Genomic DNA, 25,079 nt, shown 5'->3' on the forward strand with positions numbered 1-25,079 from the left:
GGGCAAGACTGAGATCATGCCAATGGGCCCACACAACAACTTTGTCCCCAAAATATGGTGGCCGGAGAAGGCAGAAATCCCGCCCCATACAACTGATTCGGCGCAGAATTTGGGGATCACGTTTGACACCAATCTGTCTTTTAAGCAACAGGCTCTGAAAGTAGCAGGAACATGTTTTGGCATTATCAAAGGACTCAGGAACTTTTTTGATCTACTTCCGTTAGAGGCCAGAAAAACTGTAACAGTTGTCTTGGTGACGTCAAGGATAGACTACTGTAACAGTCTTTACGCAGGTACCAACAAAGCTGTTACCCATAAACTCCAGATGGTGCAACATGCAGCAGCCAGGTTAGTGCTGAAATGGCCGAAGAGATCATCAGCAACCGCAGCACTAAATACACTGCATTGGTTACCAATAATTTAGAGGGTTCTGTTTAAGATATTGATTATCACTTTCAGAGCCGTCCACTCCTTAGGCCCAAAATACCTACAAGGGAGGTTTGCTAGATATCACCCACCACGTACCCTCCGTTCTTCTAATGCTAACCTGCTGTCGGTTCCAACCGTCAGGCTTAGCACGAGAGGGGGTAAATCAATGGCAGTACTTGGAGCAAAAGCCTGGAATACTCTCCCCCCTTATCTTCGGGCATTAGAAAGGGAAAATGAATTCAGAAAGGGACTAAAAACCTGGATCTTTAAGTTACAGGACACCAGCGCTAGAGAACTAGTGTGATAGTTGGATGAGCTATCACCAGCAGCCAACCTATCCCCTACATCTCTAGATTATTCAATGGCGCATAGATTCTCCTTGGAGCGTTAGTCACGCAATATAAAAGACTAATTACATTACATTACATTACTCCCATTTTTCGAAGCAAAGTAACTATGCATACTTCTGTTGTGTTGATACAAGGCTCTCAGCCAAATCTCATTACTGACCCTCGCTCATCAGAATTGACTCAGGGCCCAGATCATCAGTGGACCTGAGTCTAAGCCTCCCAGACAAGATCATGTGAGATGATCTTCAGATTGAACTACTGAAACAAGCTAGAAGTAAGCCAAGTCTTCAGTAGTAGAACGAGATAGAGAGCAATTTGACGAGTGTTGATGATTTGTTCGATATATTGTCTGATTGTTTTTAATGTTTTGTTCAAAGAAAGGACTTACGCATTGTCAGTGTTTGAGAAGGCAGACTCCTGGGCTTGGACGTGGTGGTTGCGTTAGTCTTATAAATGTCTAGATTGCAATTTGGCATTTTTAACACCTTCTTTGCATTATTGGTTCGGTGTTTGATGGGGCTGTTTTATAATGCTCTGCTGTGCTATAATATGCTACTTTGTACTGGCTGATACTTTATCATTGCTGTCTTCAGCTCCTGGACGCTATGCATGGAGTTGAACATTAATCACTTACAGTACTGCCCTTGGTCTGGACTTCATAACATAAGATCGAAGATATTAATACCCTGAGCACTACCTAAACTGCATTGCAAAAAGTACTGCTGTCCAATGAGACTTTTCATTGAAATAATTACTTACATGACCTAGTTAGTCAGGAACGTGTGAATCACGCTTTTCAATTTATTATTTTTCCACCTCATGCCTGGGTCTTTATTATCTTGCCAACCCTGCCATTCCCTACTTTCTGGTGAGCCTGTGCAGAAGTCATGATACTTTCAAAACTATACAATGAAGTGCACACTATCTCCCCACAAACCAATGTCTCCAGTCCCCTGCATTCGGGCTTTCACAGCATAATCTGCTCTAAGGTGACCTTCTTTCTCATGCTATGTTTAAAGTATGGCACATATCCGCCTTCCTTTCTCAACTTTCTTCTTGATGAGACATTCACAATTGGCACAGAGGCCATTTCTATTTCATGTAGGGAGCTCAAAAAATGATTTTCTGATATCCTCCAGGATTTTAGCCATCTTCTTCACTTTGCAAAGTACACCTTCAATTTAGTGCTCATATCTTTGTAAAAAGTTATCTTCCAAGGTACTTGGACACAATATCTATGTAGCCTCTGTCAGCAAGATTATCTTTCCTTTTTGCTCCTTCAATCATCTTACTGCTGATAATGCTCATATAAGCGCATTTCCATTTAGGCGGTTCGTTCCTTGGCCTTCTATAAAGCTATTCGATATTGGATGACCATGCTGTGCCAGGTCTTAACCCCACAAGCGTTGCTCAATCTGCTTCACTCAGTGCAGTGCATCCAAACCATTTCATTTCTTTATCGTTTGATCCCTTTCCATGTCAGATTCTGTCCTCAACCTCTGTGATACGTTTGATAGTGAATAAAAGATTGCCCATCTACCCTTACCTAAACCAATGATTAATATTCTATTCCTTAGCAAATTAAACTATTCTAAACACCTAAGAAAAAACCCTCATTCAGAAATCAGGCATGGTGAATCGAAATGGCCTTAAGTAAATTATTTGGATCTGTCCCTGTCATAAGGAATTGTCATTTTTATTATATCTTGCACTCACTGTGTCTGTTGAAGACTTCCTAATTTAAGGAGTGTGACGATCAGCACTTTCAAAATGGCATCCGGCGCTTCGGAGGATGGTAAGAAATGAACACTAAGGAAGTTTTGCAAAATTAAAAGATCTCGCATGAGGGTGCTTTGCTGCAGCAGCAGTCTTACATCCAACAATATACAAAGGATGGCGTGGGAATGGATGTTGCTATCCATCATTTCTTGATGAAATCTTAGATATTCTTGGATCTGCAGTGAGCTGAACGAACTTCGGAATCTTTGCCAAGTACTATGGTAGGAGGGTTCTGGTGGTTGATATTGGTTTTCACCTAGTATACTTTGTTGTTTTTTTTTGGATACGTTTTTGTCTTGAATTATCTATCTTTCTATCCCTTAGCATCTCAGGAGACAGAAACTCGACAAAAGACATTAAAGCCTTTATCTGGCACAAACTCACCATTGAGAAGAATCATATTACTGATTTTCTTGATATCATTTTAAAAGGAAAATACATTGATTAAGGAGATAACTTTAAGACACTTAGGAGCATATTTGCAAGGGCCTTACGTCATGCTTCATCACGCAACATGGTACACGCATGACACAAAGATCCAAGTCATATTCATGAAGCCATGCAAAGCTACTTTGCATTACTTTGAATGACTTTGAAAGGCTTAATAAATAGAGAGTAATGTAATGCAACACAAATAGCTGCGTCGTACTACTCTGCACAAGGGAGGCGTTCCGTGGGCATTGCAGTGGGTGTTCCTCCGCCTATAACATTTTTTTATGCATTCCCAGATATAGCAAACCAGGTACACCTGGGAATGCACCAAAAAGATATGCCTTCCCAGGTGAGGTGTAATGAGAAGAAATATGTTTATTTCTCCTCATTTTTTCCTCTTTCTTTATATACTGCAGCACACATAGAAAGAGGAAAACGCTTCTTAAGATTGTTTTTTTGCAGGAATGCACCCCTTTCTGTACAAAAACAGTCCTGTCTACAACACCGGCACTTGCGATGGCGCTAGTGTGCCAAAACAGCGCCAGCGCATCGGGTAAGGACAGGAATGCACCTTATTGGATAAATACAGTGCATTCCTGCCCTTTCTCTGTGACAAAGTGCAGCACAGCAAGATAACTTGCTGCGCTGACCTGCACCATCATTCCCATAAATTTGCCGCTTACTTCATGGAATGATGCAATTCTAGGGTAATCTTGATTAGGGAAAAACTGTAAGTGAAAAAGCCAATGTTCTGTTTTGTGTGTTGATTGAAGGAAATTTTATTATGTGGACTTTAATAATATTTTTGCTTTTAAATCTAAAAATATTCAAGAGAGAAAACAGCTGAGAAAGAGAGTAAAGAGCATACATACTGTGTAGGAAAGTACCAGCAGAATACTATGCATGTAGCTTTAGTAATCCCTGTTTTCAAAATAAATTACTTTTTCTGCAAATTCAACTAGAAAATATTACATGAGGAAGAATCGTAAATAAATGAATACAGGAAGACTTCTTGTACCAGCTTCTTCTCCCAAATGCCATTCTCCTTTCCCCAATGTATTCTGAGTGTTCACTGTGTTATTGCCTGTTGATCTTACAATACAATATTGAGGGGGTTTGTTGGAAACACCCACTAGGCAGTGATTGTGGCACTCCTGCAGAAACAATAGCATTAAAGCACATTCTTGACAGGACCTGCCCATGGGCTCTATGCCTACTTTTTGCTCACTTAGGGTCCGATTCACAAAGGTAAACTTAAACATTTGGCCTAAACTGAGACCTATTGTCTAAGTTTGCGACTTTCGGAATTCACAAAGGACATTTACGAGTACTATCTTTACATTGGCACTTGGGGCAGATCTACTTTAAAAGGTTGTTTTTGCTTTAATATAGGCTTTCACCTTTAAATAAATCAGGCCTGTTGCTTATGTCCTAATTTAATATAATAAACTGATCAGACATCGACCTTGATCAATGTCTTGTGGCCAGAGCTAACTCATCTTGCTGTGTTGAGCATAAGCTTTCCCACAATGCAAAAAGTGCAATGCAAGCCCTGCTTTCAGCAGAAGTACACAACCTTGGTCCAATAAATATTTTAATAAGGATAATCAACATTTTGGTGGGGAAAAAGTCCCACTCTCATTTGTGTTTTTTAAAGCTCTTTTTTATGCTGATCAGATTAAGTCTTACAGCAGATACACAGTCAAGCTACAATAAAGGATTTCTTCAATAAGGTAACCTATGAACAAAGAAAATATAGACATATCATAATCAAAATCTGTATCTGGCTCTATAGGGTGGGAACCCCCTCATCTCTTTGCTCCCTCTTCAAAAATAAAATGTATTCAGTATTACATTCTATTGATGGAGTTGCTCTACGAGGAGCTCCACAGAGTTAGGCAAAAACTCTGTGGAGCTCCGCTATGCGCCTCTACCCCCCCTCAATAAATATTTATTAAATAAAAATAAAAATGAAGTTAAATAAAACACATTTACCTTTATAGCGGCAACTCTGGGCTGCCCTCCTCCTCCTCGCCATGGTCCTGCAGAATCCCCTATGTCAGACGTACATCATGTAGGACGGCGCACGCATGCGCAGTCCTACCATGACGTACATAAACAAACTTTTTAAAAAAATGCTATTTGTCACTTTCATGTGTGCTGCATGAAGCAGCACGCAAGAAAGTGACAGAATGGTATTTCTAGGATTGTTTATGCACAGGAAGGAACACCTTCCTACACATATACAATATAGAGTGCTCAAATCAGCCCAAGGTTACTCATTGCTCCTGATGAAAAGTTGTTGCATTGCTCTCTAAGCAATATCTTGTCTTTGCACCTCTCAAAACGAGCATTTCTGTAAAAAATAAAAAATTTTACATTGCTCGATTGCAAGAATTGCGTTGCAACGAGGCTCGCTCCACACGCCCCCATTCATCCCAGCGCAGCCGATTAGGGGCTGACGACGCGGGGTAAAGGCGCCATCTTGCAGGGAGAAAGGGTTGGCGGTTCAGTTGCAGGACGCCTCCCACCCTCCTCCTCACAGTACAACTAGATGATGGCCTTCCGTCCGTGCAGCGGGCCGGCGCAGCGGGCGCGCCGGTGACACGCCAAAGGCAAGCCCGTCTGCGCCCGTCCGCGCCGGAACCGGGCCTAGGGACACAACCCCTGGATCCCTTGGTATAACCCGCCTCCCACCTTATTCATCCCTAATGCTGACCGATTTACATCCGCCGCCTACAGATAGATGTACCAAATATAAATTGGAGTCTGTTACAGATATTACCTCTCTCGAATGTAAGCATTGCCAGGCAACCATACCCTTAATAAACCTAGCGGAAGGCACTAATCAGAGACATTCTAAACAAAAAACCATAATAGCACTCACTAATGTCCGCTCATTGGCAAAGCACAGGCAAGAAATAGCTGACATACTCCGAGACAGGAATATTGATATAATGTTTCTGACTGAAACCTGGATGTACAAGTCATCAGATCCAGATCTCATGATAGCCGTCACAAACGGATACAGAGCCCATGGACATGATAGACAGGGCAAAAGAGGAGGTGGGATAGCCATGATCGCCCGAGATACATATAATATCCGGACTTTACCAATACCCACAGCGACTTGTGAAGCGCTACAGTTTGATATTTATCTATCCTCCACATACAATTTTAGGGGTATGTTACTGTATAGACGGCCAGGAGCACGTTCGGGATTTCTCACGGAAGTCTGCACTATTTTGGAATCACTGGCAATTGAGAGGTCCATAACAGTGCTGGGAGACTTTAACTTCTATCTAGACAGAAGCGATCATAAAGACACTCTGTCTCTTCTGTCTGAGATGGAGGTCTTGGGGCTCTCACAACTGGTGAATCAACCCACACATGATGCAGGGCACACACTGGATGGTATTTTCACCAGTCTGGAAGATCTCCAAATTACTGATGTTCTCCCACTGACCTGGATTGATCATCACATGGTCTTAGGTACCATCACAACTAATGAGGCACCCATTTCAAGAACACCCCCCCCATAGACGTGAACCATTCAAGGTCTGGAAAGACATTAACATTCCCAACCTTAAGATTTCACTGGACAGCACTAAACCAACCCTGTCCAATGATCCAGATATGGCAATTAAGCAATACCAAGATTGGCTGGGCCAAGCCATTACTAAACTAGTACAGATTAAACTCATATCTAGGAACAGGAATTCCCCTTCAGCACCTTGGTTTTCTGAGGAATTAAGAAAACATAAACAACTCTGTAGAAAAAGAGAAAGGCACTGGAGAAAAAACTATGATGAGGAAAGTAAAAAAATCTACAAGGAGTTGCTAGCCCAGTACAAATATATGATTGCGGAGGCCAAAAAAAAGTATTTCTGCGAACAAATAGAGAGTGCAAGAAACTCCAATAAAAGGCTTTATGATATAACTAAGCAGTTGGCAGGAAATACCCCTGACCTTAATCCCCCGACCTCACAAATCTTTTGTGATTCATTAGCATTATTCTTCTTCACAAAAGTGAATGATATTTATTCAGCATTCACCTCCACTGCTACTTACAGCACCAACGATATACGTACTGCCCCCCTTAGTAACACACTCTCACAGTTTGTGGAAATTTCAGAGACCCAAGTTAGAGATATCATAACAAGCTCCATTAAATCGGGTTCAGCATTGGATCCATGTCCCTTGAAAACCTTGATCCCAATCATGGATTCTTTGATTCCAGCTATTACACAAATCTGTAACCTCATGTTCAGTACTGGAATCTATCCCAGCCCGTTAAAAAAAACCCTCCTGAAGCCCCTTTTGAAAAAACCTGGCCTAGATAAAACAGAGCTAAAAAATTACAGACCTATCGCCAACCTTCCTTTTCTGGCTAAGGTGGTGGAAAAGGCTATGAACATCCAACTAGCAGCTTTTATCGAGGAACACCACCTTCTTGATGAAACCCAATTTGGGTTTCGCAAGTTTCATGGAACAGAAACGGCTCTGATCAAGGCTGCGGACGACATTAGAGTCATCCGAGACCAAGGAGGCTCAGCACTGCTAGTGCTACTGGTTCTCTCGGCAGCTTTCGACACGGTCGACCATCAGATTTTGGTCGACCGTGTCGAGAAAATGGGTGTGCAGGGCTTAGCCAAGGATCTATTGGCGTGATTTCTGAATGAAAGATCACAGGCAGTGACGCTAGGACCATTTGAATCAGCTGATTTGTCTTTGCCGTGTGGGGTACCTCAAGGTTCATCCCTTAGTCCGACACTATTTAATATCTATGTGTCGGACCTAGCTAATACCATCAAAGCCCATGGGATAAACCTTACCTCATACGCAGATGAAACTCAGCGTATTCTAACTATCAAAAATGATAGAGAAACAGTGGCAGAGGGTTTCAAAACAGGTATGTTGGCAATCGGACAATGGATGTCGGCAAACTGTTTAAAACTTAATTCCGAAAAAACAGAGGTGGTAATTTTTGGACATCTTCTTCCCAGTTTGTCCCCAGTTTGGTGGCCAACATCTTTCGGAACTTTGCCGACACCAACCCCCAAAGTGAGGAACTTGGGTGTTATCTTTGATAACAACCTTAATTTTATGGCTCACGCCAACCAGACAGCCACTACTGCTTTTTATAAATTACGACTGGTAAAAAAAATCCTCCCTTTTCTCCCAAAGAGCGCAGGCAAGACCCTGGTAAGCGCTCTAGTTCTGTCTGCGTTAGATTACTGCAATGGCTTGTTAGCCAATGCCCAAATCAGGGTCATTAAGAAAATGCAGACAGTACAGAATGCGGCTGCCTGACTTCTTTCGGGAATTCCCAGATACAAACCTATAGCCAACATCGTTAGAAGTTATCACTGGCTCCCCATTAGGAATAGAGTTAAATTTAAGACCTTATTCATAGTTTATAAATCACTGCAACAACAAGCACCCCAATTTTTGAGACACCAGCTTATCCCATACAACCCTTCTCGACCTCTCCGCTCTGCCAATCTTAACGACTTGGTGGTACCTCGCACTAAATTGGTCACTTGGGGAGATCGTCGTTTCCTGATCGTGGCTCCAAAACTGTGGAACACACTCCCCCATTCCATCAGGACAAGCCCAAATCTTATGTCATTTAGAAAGCAACTGAAAACCTGGCTGTTTAACCACTAAAGGCATGAAGCCCAGCAAAGGAGAAGTCTGCAAAAGTAATAGCGCCGAGACGCCGGCGGGCAATTGTTCGCACTTTATCAAATAGCAAAAATAAATAAATAAATAAATAAATAAATAAATAAATAAATAAATCTTCTAGTAAAAAGCTGGTGTCGGTTTTCAGAAAGCCACACTATTCAGCACCAACTGGTTCTGGAGAGTAAGCAGTCTTTGTTTTGGAGTTATCTAGATTAGCTCCTGAGAACGCAGTTCCACAGTCCATCCGACAGGTGTCAGTGTGCTAGTCTTGTGAATCCCTTTGTTGGGCTCTTCCACTTACTCTGGGTCAGAGTCTGATGATGATGATGATAATGACCACCACTAGCACAGATTAATCAGTGGAGGGGAGGCTGTCTCTGTGCACTTAGCAGTCTCTATGTGAGTTTTTGGTTGCATACAGGTCATAATTGAGTAGAGCTAAAGTGTGCCTATGTATTTTGAAAGTTGGCAGCAATATCAGATAGCCTCTATGGTAATTAAAATGTGCTGTACATTTAACAATTATTAATATATGTCGCTAATTGCTAGACAATGTATTGATATTTTGAAGGTTAATGGCTATCCACTGATGTGTTAGTCATCAGAGCCTCTCTAAAGTGGATGGAAGGAAACCTTTTGTCACTTTATAACACACATAAAAACATAAAGCTGAAGAAAGATTGCTCAGTAGTTTCAAAGGTTGCTGCAAAAATTATAGCGTAACATAAGCTTCAGAGGTTTGAATTTCAGTGGCCCTATTTTTTTTTTTTTAGGTACAGCGGTAGTCATGACCTTTTACTGTAATAAACGTTTACAGGGCTTTAAGTGGGATTAAAAAAAAAGTGTGAGTCTCTAAAAAGGGCCGTGTCCTGAGTAATAATGGGAGTGGCTTAAGCTTACGAAACTAAGGGGCTTATATACAAGCCCATTGCGCTGCCGTTGCATCACTTTTTTTTTACTCACCGGCGGCATAGGATGCAGACCCATATATACAAGGCCACACAAAGCCACTTTGCATGGCTTTTCATGGCCTTGTAGATATGGAGTAAGGCAACGCAGCACAAGTTGCTGCGTTACCTTACTCTGCATCAAAGAGGCATTCCATGGGCGTTGCCGTTTGTGTTCCCATGCAACACCCATGAATTCTTATGTGGTCTGGGCTTGTAAACCTGGGAATGTGTCAAAAGCCGGCCTCCCGAGGGGTGGCATAACTAGGAAAATAACTTTATTTCTCCTTGTTTTTTCCTCTTTCTATATGTGCGGCATTCTGCAGCACACATAGAAAGAGGGAAACGCCTCCGTGCCGCAGGTGAGGGGTGCCTGCTTTGCCACAAGGCAGCCATTTGTGCACCAGCACTGTGAAAGAGGACAGGAATGTGTGGCATCTCATAGATACGGCATATTCCTGTCCTTTTCTATTGAGGCAGGGCAGGGCAGTGCTGTAAGAAGACTTGTGGCACTGCCCTGGACATAAATGTTTCAAATAAGGCCCTACATTTCTTTGATTCCATAGTGTACCACACGGCCTGAATTTTGGTGCTTCTCTGAGCTTTCTGTCATTGAATTCAGACATATAACACAACTGACGTACATCTAAAAAGCCAGGATTATTGGACTTCTCAATGGTTGTTAGCAGATTAAGATAAGTGAGTAACAACAATGATTTTGTAATAAATAATATTGAAAACATTTGAAATCTGAAATTATGAGACTGTGAATTAACCATAACTGAGAACTGTGGAAGGGGAAGTGGTGTTCAGAGAGTTTTAATTACTCCTGTTAGGTTTACTCTATGTTAGACATACTTCCTTTTTTTTCTCCACACCTCCTTCATCTGTAAATCTTACACTTCATCTCTTTTCTCTTCAGCATCCTCTTTTCACTTTTTCCAGAATGCTCTTCCTCGCCTCTACTTTATTTCACCCTAAATCATACAATTTACCCACTCACCTTTAAGCACTGCATTTTCTTTTACTTTCGCCTTGTCAATATTTTGACAACTGCGTACTTCCTTCACACTCCATATCCTACTCAGAAGCACAATTGCTACTGGAAAATGTGACCATTACTCTGTGTGCTCTGGAGAGAGGCCAATGGGCATATTTACATGAAAATGACGCAGCTTGGTACTGTTAGCAATGTTGCTGCGCAGAGTTGCATCATTTTCGAAATGCAGGGATGCGCCTCATTAACAAGAATAAAGCGCACGCCTCTGTTCACCCCTGTGCAGGTGCTGCAAAAGCTGCCTAGAGCCAATGCAGGCACCCTTACATCATTGTGCAAGGGGGCCTGCGTCGCAAAAAATGATTGTGACTGTGAAGGAAGTGACACCTTCCCGCAAGGAAGCAATCATTAATGACATTTTGCTCCTTCTATATGTGCTGCAGAATACAGCACACATGGAAAGAGGAGAAAATGAGGAGACATAAAAGTATTTCTCCTTGTTGCACAACATTAAGGCATCCTTTCTAACCCCTTCACTGCGGCGGCTATTCCGCCGCAGTGCTAAGGGGGCGGGGCAGAAATCCGGCGGGCGCATGCTGGTGACGGAACTGCTCCGTCACCAGCGTCGGTTGTGCTGTGCTTATGACAGAACCGCTCCGTCATCAGCACAGCGCCACCGCAGCTGATGACGGAGCAGTTACGTCATCAGCAGGGAAGGGGTTAAAGGTGTTAGATTTTGGCGCTGCCTCAGATTTAGAGATCTTTGTAAATCTGGAGCAGCATCAAAAAGCCATGGGTATTGCTGGGAAAGCCCACAGCAACACCCATTACATGCCCCTTTGCAACAGAAACTGCATTGCAGTGGGCCATATTTTCAAGGCTGTGTTTGGCCACGCAAAGTGGCTTAGTGTGGCCTTGTAGATAGGGCTTTTATAGAGCACCGCCAAAGCATTTTAAAAAAACGACGGTCCAGTGGCGCTGGGAGCTTGTAAATATGCCCTAAGTACTAGATGTGCATATATTCTGAGCACCTGACAGGAACTTAGAAACACACACTGCCTTCATTCCTCACTCCAGAGCACTCAAACCTGCCCTGTTATGAACACCTGGGAGCAACTCAATTTAAAGTATGCACTACATACGAGTAGTGTGCTTCACAAAATACTACAAAAAGACATCCTGGAAATAACTAGCTCTCTTATGGAATGCAAGAGTAAGTAAAATATGCAAACTAAATCATTGACATGGATTCCCTTAATGTTTTTTTCACATTCATTTTTCAGAAATCGATCAGTAATTTTGCGTGAAAAGTCAAAGTAATGAATATAGGGACCCATTATAATTACTACCGGGTCCGAGACCTGGAGGGACCTTGCCCCCTAAAGCCCTAAACGTATATAGACATCATATAGTACTTAGTTGTAGAGGTTTTGAGTCAACTCTCTCTCCAGTCATTGGCCTGTTGCTGTGTCATTCACGTTTTTGTTCCGCCCTCCACAGCCTACAACATGAGGCAAGAGGTCAACCTACTTCATCCATGGCTTACGTTTCCACGAGTGAAGGTTTATTGTAATTCTGGGGTCGATTAAAAGATTGCCACTGACTGCAGAAAAATGACGTGCTAGTTGTAAGAGAGAGTTCAATTTGGTAAAGCACATGCATACGCAATGCCATCATGCTTAATTAATGACTATCTCTCGTGGATCATTCTACATAATTATGGAGTTGCCTTAAAACAGCACACGTTTTGATATATTCATCTCGGACTTCTCTATTAGTGAAGTATGGTTGAGATGAGTAATATTATTACAATGAGAATAACAGAGAATGAACTAAAAAAATAATAATTTCCTAACCCCGCTAGAGGGCATCAGAGAACCATTTCTACATAATGCTCTTTAAAAAAAACTGCAATGAACATTATAAGATTCTTCAGGAGCTGATTACACCTGGCCGGATTTATACCGGCATGAACAGCATTTTAACGTCCAGGCCAACACAAAAAAATAGAAAAATCACATAAAGCCTGTTATTTTTTCCGCTGCTCCATGCATAATTGAACAGTAAATGTAAGCGAAAACACGTTATATGCACCCCTGACTGATTATTTAAGTAGACAAGTTCAGAAAGGATATGTTATAAATGAAAACGGACGAGTTTATATAAAGTTATACTAAAGAATCAGGGTCTTTGCAGAATGTTAAAATGAGAAGAGATGGCCGGCAGTTGTTTTTCCGGAAGGTGGGAACCCTACTGACCACCTGCAATTTAAAACCTGAAAGCAGAATGAGTCACGGTTTGCGATATGAAGAGGCACAACATGAAAAACATAAAACGATGATATTTTTATACTGTTGTTAATCTGGGTCAATCCGAGGTGTGGTGTGGTACTGTCCCCTCTTGAGCATTCAGGATATATTCTCGAACCAGCCACCCACCGCCCTCAAGCTACCAAGTACAAGAAGTAATTCAGGCCAAGATAAGGAAAAGGCAGGGCTACTGAAATTATGCGACAGGGGAGCACCAAATTATTCGACAGAGTTGACTAAATTATGCAGGAAAAGTAGGCAAATTATGAGGAATAGTGCAGCACATTTTTTGATAGTATTACTTCATTATTTTGTAATTATAACATGTCGATAGTGTCTGACCAAATATTTCACCTCATTAGTTTCAGAAAAATAAATAAATACCGAAATAAGCAACTGAAATATTTTCCGGTTAACCTTCGTGAAATGCCTTTCACAGTAGGCGAACAACGGTCGCAACGTTTTAACGAACTTTTGATCTGTTTGAGTTAGAAATATTTTTGGGGTTAAAATCAGCAACAGAGATGTATCAGAGATTATGAAATAACAACAGAGCATAGGAAGGTTTAGGCTTTGAATTAATGAAACAAATTGAGTTATGTGGAATTACATTGATTATCTAGTGAAAATGTAGTGTTTCATTGTTAATTTAATGTATTGTATATGAATGTGTCCTTACGGTATACCATAGTTTTGTGTTTGCTCTTTAAAGTCCAGGGGCCTCATTTATGAAAAGTGACGCATCGCTGCGTGAAAACAGCGATGCGTCTCTTTTCACTGCGCACTCCTTACGACATTCCTGATGCGTCATATTTAATGTATGATGCATCATGTCGCAAGGAGTTACAGATACGTCAGTATTTCTGACGTATCTGTAAGCACAAAAGTGACGCATTGCTGGAGTGTGTCACAAAAGTGACGCAACTCCAGCAATGCGTCCTTTCACATGGGGAAAGCCCCATGTGAAAGGGCTTGCGTCAGTCTTACGCCTGCTGTTAGGCAGGCGCAAGATTTTGACGCACCAGCGTCCTAAAAGTGATGCAGTGAAATCTCATAGACTTCACTGCGTCACTATTACGAGGCTTTTTGCGGGGGAACGCCCCCTCTGCATACATTATACCTGACGCAGGTATAATGTGGCGCAGGGGTTTAAAAAGTGACGCATCTACCTAGATGCGTCACTTTTTAAATATGGCGCAACAAGGCGCATTTTTTACACCGCTGTTGCGTCACAAAAAGTGACGCACCGGCGGCGCAAAACTGATGCAAGGCCTTCATAAATAAGGCCCCAGGTTACGTGGGGTGAGATAGGAAAAACCCCTCTTTTTCTTGTTTCCTTGCAGACACTACAATTACGCAGCAGGGGAGGATCAAATGACGTGGCAAATTACGAAGTAAGCAAAAACTAGTTATGCGGCATAATGTGGTACAGTTTGTAATAGTGTTGCCTCATTATTTTGACATTTTTACATATAAACTCTATCTGGGCAAAGCTTTCGCCTCATTCTTACCAATGTGACAACCAAATACAGCAATTAGCAACCGAAAGGAGACTAATAAACCTTTGTGAAGGGTCTTTCACCGATCTGCAAAATGTGCTGCCACATTTTTAGTAACTTTTGATTTGTTCAAGCTACAAACATTTCATTTTTTTTGCTAAAATCTGCAGATTTTGCAGCAGATGACGGATTACGTGGCAACTGCACAGCATTTATAATTATGCCGACAGCACAGCAGCCACAACATTTCTTAACTCAATATGACCTGATCATATTCAATCATAGAAAAAAATACAACATATGCCAACCCACTGAAGCCTTAAAGGGAAGAGAACATACAGCTGCCACATAGACAGTGTTTACTGTGCAGACAGCTCTGTGCTCTGCCATAGACTCCTACTTTTATATGTTGTAGTTACAGCCACAATAAACATTTTAAGGTTAGTTTTGTTGCCCCTTGAGAATACTAAGATGCTCACTTAGACAGCGAAAGCTATAGAGTGCATAGGTCATGCAGAGGTTAGCTAGATATGTTTAGAGAGGCCAATAAAAAAGGTGGGGATCTCTGCGGTGGGAATCTGTGCAGTGGCTCCATTGAAGGCCCTGATCCTTGGTAGCCCAAATGCCATGTTTTATGTGCCCAAAGACTTTCTCAGTTCATGTAAGGTCCATTTCACTTTTTATGTTTACCTCAAACTGCTATGCTACACATGGTTAGTCCAGGCAGTGGAAACAAAACACTGTTGGCCCTGCCTTAAACAGGTGGAGGGAGTGTCACTGTGACCAAATAATCTTGCATCACTCAGCACAGCCTGGCAGCCATCACTTCACCAAAGTAGACTGAGGTTCCACTGGAGTAAACTTAGCATGACCCTGACTCTAAATTGAGGGCAAAGCGAACTTGGCAGTTCCAGAGCCAAAACAATTCACTGGAGTCAACTCGCTATGAAAACTCTGATAGACTCCTTCTGTTTTTGGGGGACAAGAATGGGCTAGATGCACAAACATGCACCAATGGGTTGAACGCCTGAGTGCTGTCTACTTTAGGATGTGAATTGAGTAAAATTGTGTGAGCGGGAGTGGCCAAATATAGGCTTCTGCATTTACCATATCTATTCCTTTCCAGGTAGAAGTTGAACCTTGGTAACAGGGTCGACCGTCCGCCTGCATTTCTCCCTTGCGCTGCAGTCTAAGGACCTACTTTCAAGGCTCGGTGGGCTACTAAATTCCGCCTTGGAGAGTATCCATGGCCATATTCTCTCTCCTGCCACTTGTCAAGACCTGGCGCTGGCTGATTGGGCCTTCGATTCCCTCATAGAAAGTAGCACCTTTTAACTGGTAGATTGTTTTCTCACTGGCAAATCAGGCAACCTTTAAAACAATGTGTTGGACAGGGCCCTTCTTGGGAGATTTCCCCAAAACATTTGGTTTTTCTCCCCTCCTCTTTTTTGCTAATTCTCATTTCGTGGCCTTAGGATTCTGGGAGCTTTTCCACTGTAATGCAATGCAAAAGCGCGCACGCTCTTCCTACCCATGCTAGGAAGTGCTGCTTACTTGATTGGTTTAGGTGTTTTACCTGTGTTTACCCTGTAAAAAGTGCACCACATACACCTCATACAGGACCAGAACTGAACTGGCTAATGGAGGGGATGCAACAATGAATGTGCCACCCTCCAGAATAGACTTTCAAACATGTATCAAGCCAGGCCACTGCAGGCATATGGATGCACAGTTGCACCTATGCTCAGGTTGGTATGGTCAGCTCAATAGCCAACCCTGAATGGGCCTTCCACTACCACTAAAGCACTGCCCTGAGGGGTGGAGCAAGTAATAGGCAAAAGGCAGGGCAGGTACACATGGGTGTCCATGCCCTGGTAGTGAAGAACCCACATGTGGGGTTTCCCTACCTGGGAGGTCTGCTCTTCCCATTGGGCAACACAGGGGTTTGGCTGATTCTCTTTTAATGGCCTTATGGCTCTGGGAACTTTCCCACTGTAAATCCAATGTGAAAGTGTGCATGCCCTACCTGCACATGTTCGTAAGTGGTGCTTACCTGATGTTTTTAAACATGGCTCAAGTCTGCTATTGCAGGCCTGTAGGTGCACCCTTGCACCAATGAGGTTTTTAGACGTGTCATGCATGACATTGCAAGCCTGTGTGTGCACAATTGCACTTATGCTCAGGTTGGCCTTTCTAAACCAATGGCCAACCTTAAGGAGACCTTTCACTATCTCTAGGGCACCCCTGTTATAAGTCTTAAGAAGTGAAGCATGTGGTAGGTGATAGGCAGGGCAGGGGCACCTGCGTGTTCTCTGTCCAGGTAGTGAAGAATACCCATGTGTGTTTTCACTACCTATGAGGTTTGCGCTTCTCATAGGTTAACATGGGAGAATGGTTGAAATTACTTCAAGCTGCAATAGTGGCTTACAGTGGAGCAGGCTCATAATGTTTCCTGTCATTGGATTCACAATTACAAAATCTCCCCTGTGTTACAGAGAGATTTTTCATTAATAGCTTAGAAATGCTACTTCTACACAGTGGGAATTTCCCTGCTCTAAAACTCTTTGGGGCAGATTTACAAGCCCCTTGCGCCTCTTTTACACCGCCGTTGCGTCACTTTTTTGACGCAGCAGCGGTGCAAAAGATGCGCCATGGTGCAGGGTATTTACAATGTGTCCCGTTGTAAAGCCCTGCGCCAGAAGCAGGTGTTCCTGCGCAGGGGGTGCGTTCCAGCGCAGGAACGCCTCCTAAAAGTGGCTGAGTGAAATCTACAAGATTTCACTCAGTCACTTTTGAGCCCATGCTGCGTCAAATCCCTGCGCCTGCTTAAAGCAGGCATAAAGATTGACGCAGTATTGTAACAATAGGGCCCCCAGAGCATTGCTGGAGCTGTGTGCGATTGCGACGCAACTCCAGCAATGCGCCGCCTTTACGGCACAGATGCATCACGCATCTGTGCTGTTTTTACCCCATGGTGTGCCGCATTGTAAATGCGGCGCATCCACGGTGGCGGAGACCTGGCGCACAATAACTGGTGCATCCCTGCTGAAATGCAGGGATGCGTCAGTTATTGTAAGTCTGCCCAAGAGTGTGCCTTTTAGTTTGACTCCAGTTCACACTGGAGGCTACGGGAGCACATCTGTGCATTCTCCAGAGTCAGCTATAAACATTGGGCATGCAAATGGAATAACATACCTCTGCCACTTGAGGTCCTGGCTGGATAGATTGGAAGAAGGGGTTGTGGCACTTGGCCTCTGGGAGCCTGATCATGGCCCCACTAAAGTTTATGATCTGCATTCCCCGGCCTCATGGAAGACAGGACTGAAATTCAGGGGAGACATCTGCGGCTCAAAGGGAAACCCTCTGAACCTCCCCCAACCTCAAAGGCACACTACAGTATAACTACTGGTGACATATTTCATCAGGGGCGAGATACACTTGTGGGTGTGTGGGACCAGAGATCCTGGAACTGCATGGTTTATACTGCCAGAGGTACCTGTTCTGCACAGGGAGGATTACTGCCATTTGAAGTAACCATGCACCCTTCCTGAATAGTGGCTGGCCAGGGAATGACTACTAAATGCTGTGTGTCACCCTGAAATGTGCTCTCCAAGGGCTTGTTGGCTTGTCTCTAATCTCCTGTGGAGGGCTTAGGAACATCAAAGACCTCTCACAAGGAACCCACGCCATCTACTTGCGACACCTGGAGAGCAGAGCCCTCTTAAGCGCCCACATTGTCTGCTGGATCCCAACTGGTAGCCTGGCTTGAGTGTGGGAAAAAGTATTGTGCCTGGAGACCAGATTGCCTTATGTGGAGCCCCAAAGTACTACCAGTATCTAAGGAGTTGGTGGTGAGCGGATTCACCACTTGATGGGACCCCGCGTGGCCAGCTTCGTTGATCGTGCTGCATCTCTCTCATATTACACTCCAACTGCATGCTCATTGATTGCAGTCTACAATTCACAGGTTGGAACTTGCAGCTGTGTGTGTGACCAGAAGTGTCTGATGTGACCCGTATCAAGTGCACCAGGGGTTTTGCCTCTTTTCCAGGGAGGTACCGAATTTGCAACACTTTGTTGTGTGTGACCGGAATGGTCTGGTGTGAATCAGATCAACGTGCACCAGACATTTTGCCTAATTTCCAAGGAGGTACTGAGTTTGTGACTCTTCATTTTGCGTGACCGGAAGTTTCAGATGCTTTTGATATAAATGGGGGTCTCTAGTTGGTAACAGTTTGCACCTTTGTCCAGGCAGGGACACTTCTTCCTAGTCAAGGTAAGGGTGATACACTTCTAAAATAACCCCGGCTCATCCCCTTGGTAGCTTGGCATGAGCAGACAGGCTTATCTCAGAGGCAGTGTGTAAAGCATTTGAGAACACATTCAGTAATGCAGTGAAAACACCACACCTGTTTAGAAAAATAAGTAATATTTATCTAAACTAAACAAGACCAAAACAACAGAAATCCACACTACGGTAATAAAAATATGACTTTAAAATGGTCGAAATTGTTCGGTTCTAAGCAAATTGCAGATGCAACACAAGTACCTTGGTTGCATCATACACAAAACAAAAAGGGCCACAGGGAAGGTGATGCTGTGGTTCCATACACTCAGGGAAGATGATGTGTTGATTCCTTGCTCCAGGGGTGGTGATGCGTGGATTCCTTACTGCTGTGCAGGGGAGGTGATGCGTCGGTTTCTTACTGTGTGGGGAGGTGATGTGTTTGTTTCTTACTGCGTCCTCCAACTATGCAACAGACCTGGCACCTCGATGCGATGCGACAATCCAGAACGATGTGTGAATTCTTGCAGTTTCACAGCAGGACTTGCGTCGGAATCAGTACGGTGATCTTGGACTCCGAAGACCGGTGCACTCGATGCGGCATGCTAGGATTACTCGAGGCAGGGGCAGGTGCTGCGTTGGTTTCTTCAGCGATGCGTCGGAAACAGGCACTGATGCATCACGCTACTTGTTGTTGCATTGCTTTTTACGCTCTCAACAGCCAGAACAACCTCCAGAGGCCCAGAACTGCTACAGGCAGCTCCTGGAAGGTCGGAACTCCCAGCAAGGCGGTTCAGGGGAGCAGAGGGTGAAGTCTTTGTGTCCCTGAGACTTCGGAACAGGACGCAAGCTCTTCTTTAAGCCCTTGCAGATCTTCCTCAATCAGGGGACACAGAAAACAATGAAGTCATTTTCCCTTTTCTTGGCAGAAAGTAGCCACTGCAGGTCAACCCCAGACAAAAAACAGCATGGCGGCAGTACTCCTTTGTTTCTCCTGCTCTTCTCCGTGGCAAAGGTTCCTCTTGATTTCCCAGAAGTGATCCAAAGTTCTGAGGTCTGTGCCCCAATATTTATACAGCAAAATCCTTTGTTCTTTGGTGGCAGAGAAGCCCTGTGCTCAGTCAGAATCAGTTCTGTGCTCTCTGGGGCAGCTTCCTGGCAAGGGGTGGAGACAGCATTGTGGAAGGCAGACCAGGCCCATTCAGATGAAAGGAAATCTCACCCCCCCTACTCTAAATGCAGCCCATGTCTATTCAGCCCAGCCTTGACTCATCCAGACTCTCTGGAGCTACTGCATATCCCCAGCCCCTGTCACTCCAAAGCCAGACAGTCAATACACATCCTAGCAGACGCACACTGGATGGCTTAGCAACTAAACACCTACTTTCTAAAAGTGGTATTTTAAAACACAGAATGTAAAAATCAACCTCACTAAAAGATGCATTTTAACATTCTGAGTTCAGGCATACTAAACTTAATTTTCCTACCTTGTTCCCAGGGGTAGTTATGTTTATAAGATATTATAAGCAAACCCCCTATTCTATCCTGTGGGAACAGGTAGCCCTGCAATAGTGAAAAACTAATTTGACATAATTTCACTATCAGGACATGGCACACACACCAGGGCATTTCCTACCGTTCACATACACTGTACCCTGCCCACAGGGGTACCTTGGGCATAACTTAGGGGTGACTAACATGTAAGAAAAGGGAAGGTTAGGGCCTGGCAAGTAGATGCACTTGCCAGGTCGACATAGCAGTACCAGACTGCACACAGACACCACAATGCCAGGCCTGATTTACATTTACAGGCTGCTTATTTGGGTGACACAATCAGTACTACAGCCACTAGCAGCATTTGATTTACAGGCTCTGGGCACACACAGTGCACAGTACTAAGGACCGACTAGTAAATCAAATATGCCAATCAGGGAATCACCAATCCATAACAATAATTTATAAAGGGAACACTTGCACTTTGGCACTGAAGAGCAGTGGCAAAATGCCCAAAGCATGTAGACCAGAAAAACAAAGTCCAACACACAGCAAAAACACAGGAGGCAAAGTCAAAAATACAGGCGAAACCCACGCCAATGATGCCAGGTCTAACACTATTCATATCAAAGCACACCAGACGTTGTGCCTTATTACCAGGGAAGTGCGGGGAAGGAGATTCGAGTTCCGTGGTGCCCAGAGAGCCTGGGTGCTACTTTGATTGCCGTGTGTTTGAATGGGTGCCTCCTTTGTCCAATAGGCTTCCCTACTTCATTCACCATTCATCGATTGTTCCTTTTGTGCCCTCAGTGCGGCTGACCAAATGCCCTCTCCTCACTCAGTCCCAACGACTTTGTGTTTCCAAGTAGTATTGCCAATACCGGGCCTGGGTGTTGAGAGAAATTGACTGGACTAAGGAACACTTCGGAGAGCAATCAAAAGCAGGTCAAGAGACTGTGTGGCCACCCCATGCTTTGCATAATTGGGCTGGTGCTGGAAGGCACAGTGTGGAATCCCTTGATTGAATGACTATCGCCCTTAGCCCACTTCTGCTCCCCATACCATGGGTGAACTTCCGAAGTAGTGACCAAACCTCCATTTGTGGACTGCTGGCTAATTGACTCTGCCACCTATCCCCACCTTCTTCCCTGGGACCCTGACTAAGTATGACTCTGGGCACAATTGGACGAGAATTGGGGGGGGGGGGAGATTTACTTTTTCTCCAGCCCTCAGGTGTAGGGTAGTTTGAGTTAGCTGAATGGTGGGGGAGGGCTCGGGCCACGGGGTCTGAACATGAATTATCAACTGACCTGCAGAATATCAGTGGCACCGCATTACGGTGCTGTGTGTGTGTGTGTGCGCTCAACATGGCATTGGCACCCCATATCAGTGCTGAGTGAGTGTGTGGGAGTGACTGCCTGTTATTAATTACACCGCACACGGTGTTGCTTTACACATTGAATCCCTACCAAAAGAATACTATGTTTGACATTGTTTTTTTACTTGTGCACCTCGGCCCACGGTGCTGTTTAAAAGTGTTGTAATTATCTGCATGTACACATTTCTGATGCCCTTGTGAGCTGGGGTGTACCCTACAACTGTGTGGTATTGAATTATAATAAATTATAATAATTGCCAGGTTGGGCCTCATTCCCAAGTGTGCATATTACTGATGTCATTTTAACATGGTTGGTACTAGTACTGCTAGTGATATTTCCGAATGTGATTTAAGTCCAGAAATACATGATGTTCATTGTGTGTTAGGTAATGTGTGTGTTGAATAAAAGCTTTATTTACATATACCATGTGAGATGTCTCTTTTGTGATGCTCAGTGTTTTTATTGTGTGGGAGTGTTGTGCCAATGCTGTACACATTGCCTCTGTGATAAGACTGACTGCTCAGTGCCAAGCTACCCAAGGGTGAGTGCAGGTTATACAGTGAGTGTAATCACTTGCTCCTGACGGGAGTGGTAGTTTCTGCCTGGCTAGACCCTCACCTCAGCCAACCAGAACGTGCCAGTTTCAACACAATGCACATGTAGGTTGTTAGAAATGGGGTCTCTAGTTGGCAGAGATATGCACCCTGTCCAAGTTGAAATCCTTGCTCTAGTCAGTCTAAGAGAGCCACATAGCTAAGAGTGGGAGAAAAGTGAGTTTTGTGGTCAGACGTCTTCCACAATTATGATGGTGTGCTTATCCACCAATCTCCCAATAGGGCCCTTCATCTGTATTCCTCTGCATAAGAAGTAGAAATTAAAATAGTTACAGAAAACTGCACCTCTGCAGGAGTGTGGAAGTGCTTGGTTTCACAGTTCTAATCTGGCTCCTGTCTCTTCACCCACATTGGTGATTGGAGATGCCTTCAACAAGCAAATCTTGAACATATGAGACCTTTGTGTTGGGTATTCCCTGGCACACACCTGTAAAAAGCATACTACTCATTAGAAGTGTTCACGTGGCATTACATGAAATAGCCACATTATGTTTAGGGATATAATAGGCTGTGATGTTTTGGCGTCCATCTTTGGAAAATATCAACAATGTTGCCATAACTACATTGCCTTCATTAAAATAGCTCTATATAGTTGCCAGTTTCTGGTGCAACTGAAAGCTTGGCTTTTAAGAATCAAGTTTCTAGCTCCCTCTTTTTTATCAGATTAATTGTTATGTTTCTCTAGAGGCTCTCTTTAAAATAAATGAACATATGAAATTTACAACTTTTCAGATATTTTCAATAAGTAACTAAGTAAATCTTCTCAGGGTGACATTAAATTGTGGCCAGAACTCAACATGAATAATGGTGCTTCCCCTATGAAACTGTAGGAAAGATAGAGATTGATTAATAAAACAATTAGCAAAGGTCAAAAACAGTGAAGTATATCATTTTATTGGAAGGGTAAATTTGATACAAGTTTTGGTGTGATGTCGAGCATAGGTTTTGTATCAGAAAGAGACTATTCAAGTAAAAAATACTATGCTTAGAAATAAACAAGGAAATTGAGCCATGAACATAACAAAAAATATTTGTAAAGCGCACTTTCACCCAGAAGGGCATCTTACATTGCATAACCGATGTTTATTGCTACCCAACTCAATGGTACTCATTTTATTCATCTCAGAAGGATGAAAGGCTGAGTGGACCTGCCAGGATTTGAACCTGTGACCAAGAGGTCAAACACACAGGGCCGGCTTTAACACTGGTGGCGCCCTGTGCAACAATGTTTGTTGGCGTCCCCCCCAATGACCACCTCTGCCACATATTCCCTCACTAAGCACCCTTTAACAGTGCCCCTCAAGTCTCCATAACCACTATTTTTTAGATACATTTTGTTTTATAGCACCACTCATACCAGTGTAAGGTGTCAGATCACTTTACATCACGCACACATTGCACAGAGCCAATAATATGTGTGTACATCAGTGTAAAGGAAATGTTACATCAGACAGGACTACAAGGTGTAGCATAGGAGTGACATGTCTTTGATACTGGTAGGCAATATAGTCGTTATTCTGGAAACGTACAAATTCTGAATTTAAAACATAACATCATTGTTAGGGGTTCTCTTCTTTTTAATAATAAGAACTGTTTTCTACCCAAATGAACCCTTTTGACAAGATTAGGAAAATGAAAGACTGGGCAAAAAACATATAGCTCCAACATATACCTTGCAGTTTGCATGCAGCTCTTTGATGACAGTTAATAGCTCAATGTTCTCTATTAGGATTTTGACTTATAAAGGACAAGTAACAAAAGGAGCTATCTTTTAGAAGCAGTAACCCGCTGACCTATTTACATTATATGCACTTTGTTATCTGTGTGGTACACGTTCTTAGCAGCAGGCATTTTTAACCCTCTATGCTATCTTAAGACGAGTCAAAACTTCTACTAGACAAACGTCCGGTCCTTTTCCAGGAAGATGATTAATCCCAGGAAATGTATTGACATTTTAATTGATGCCTAAAAATTGCTGGAGGAGAGGAACGCGGCAGCAGGTGCTTTTAAAATTATAATATACTTGCAACGATGATACCCCCTCCTCAAGTCAGCGCCCGGTGCGGTGGCACCGATCGCACCACCCTAGAGCTCTGCAAACACATGCCCCTTCAGTGGACATATTAGTCCACTAAGCCACCAAACCTGACTTGCATGCCCCAGTAGGGGGGAATTCAATGGTACACATGTTCACAATACAATCTGTAACAAAACAGTGACAAGTGTACGAGATCTAAACTGTGAACAGTAAGTCGCAAATATTTCTTTGTTTAAGGTGATGATTGTGCTATCATGAAACAACTGTGTATCAATAAAGCTACCCGCTGAACTGGGATGCTATCCCTTAAACTGGGGCTGGAGGGAGAAGGATTCGACCTGAGGGTGGCAGATCTGAGGGCGAAAACTGAATCAGTGCATCATTGGAGTTGAGGGCCATATGTATCAAGGTTTTTGCGATTCGTTAAGGCCGAAATTCGCTTTACCGATTCTGAAATGTAAGAAACATTAGCAAAATAAGGAATCGCAAAAGATTGCGATTCCTTATTTTGCTTAAGCATTTAAGGAATCGCAATTTTGCGATGCCTTAAATGCTATGTATGAAGCTTTTTAGACTTGCAATTTCAGGTTTAGAAATCGCAAATTACCACCAACTTGTAGTTGGTGGTAATTTGCGATTTCTTGTAAATATGCACAATTGTGCATTTGTGAGGGTGGCATATGAGCACATACATGCCCATTGGGCATGTATGCGCGCCATATGCACACACATGTAATTTACAGGGGTGCAGCAGGGTGTCCTTGAGACACCCCTGCACCCTTGCAATAATTCTCAAATTGCGATTAGCAAATTGCGAATTCGCAATTTGAGAAATATTA

The sequence above is a fragment of the Lissotriton vulgaris genome, chromosome 5, assembly GCF_964263255.1.
Source record: "Lissotriton vulgaris chromosome 5, aLisVul1.2, whole genome shotgun sequence".
In the NCBI taxonomy this organism is placed as follows: Eukaryota; Metazoa; Chordata; class Amphibia; order Caudata; family Salamandridae; genus Lissotriton; species Lissotriton vulgaris.